Raw genomic sequence first — 1,331 nt, 5'->3', positions numbered from 1 at the left:
CAATTAATCTTGTGTGTGTGTTTTTGAAATAAGTGATCGCTTTCCACAACACCTCCCAGCGCACCGTACACCCACGAGCGAACGTGCCGAGTAACATGGCATGTGGCGTGTTGCCACATACATAGCTCAACGCTATGCAATGACGTAAATATTTAATTGTGCTGATTGCGCTTTAAATGTCAGATGACGGTGAAACAAAAGCGACAAGTCAAAGTACGAGTATTTAAGACGAAAAAACAATACATAAAAAAAGTCGCAATAAAATAAGCAATTAAATTTAATCGTGCTGACATATTATAAATCATATGTGAAAATAGCGTTTTAAAGTATGCCAAGATTAGCGGTTTGGCCAAGCACTTTATTTGTGTGTTTGTGCTCATCGATTTGCGACATTTGCAATCAATCATTCACTAGCACAAGTGATTGCAACAATTGCTATTTTGTAGCTGTTTTTTTTTTTAGATTCTACTCTGAAATGGGTTTTGTTTATAATTAGCATTTACTTATTTTGTTGTGGCCCGCTGTTTCGTCTTTCTCTAGTGAACATTTGAAATTCCTAGAACTTTGTGGCATAATAAGCACAAATTTTATTGAGTAATTTATAGTACATATGTACGTACAGTATGTACAAGTGTTGGGCAGTATCGATACCAAAAGTACTTAGAAGTCGATACTCAAAAGGATCGACAGCACCCGATATTTAAAAAGTATCGATACTGAGCACTATAAAGAACTCAGTACTCGCAAAAGAACTCGAAAGTACTCAGCACTTAAAAATACTCTGTTCCAGTAATCGCATTGATAGATGTAATCAGGATCCATTCAAAGTACTCAGTTTGATTAGGTGTCGAAATGATACTTAAAAGTACTGAGTTTTATTTACATTTAACGGTATTCAGAAATGAATGTACTCAATTTACAGTTTCAATAATTTTCAAGCACAATATTTGTACCCATCACAGCTAACCATTCATTTGACGTAATTTTAGGGTCATATATTAATTTGAATAAAATACTGCGTGCTTGTGAGATTTCTAAGAGTTAAAATGTTACCAACATATGTAGTATATTTAATGAAAGTACCTCAGTACTCTGAAAATACTCGATCCTTTAATGTATCGATACCGAAGACTCGATCCTCAAAAGTACACGATATTTCCCAACACTAGTATGTACTATATATGTATGTATGTATAATATAAATTGTACTATACTGTACATATATATAGTATAACAATGCGCCGTTTTTAAAAATGTAAAATAAAATAAAATAACATAAAATAAAATAAAATCAAATCAAATCAAATCAAATCAAATCAAATCAAATCAAA

The sequence above is a fragment of the Rhagoletis zephyria genome, unplaced genomic scaffold (genome assembly GCF_001687245.7).
Source record: "Rhagoletis zephyria isolate East Lansing unplaced genomic scaffold, Rhagoletis_zephyria_1.1 Rzeph_scaffold_11233, whole genome shotgun sequence".
NCBI lineage: Eukaryota > Metazoa > Arthropoda > Insecta > Diptera > Tephritidae > Rhagoletis > Rhagoletis zephyria.
Note: the sequence above shows the minus strand (reverse complement) of the source record.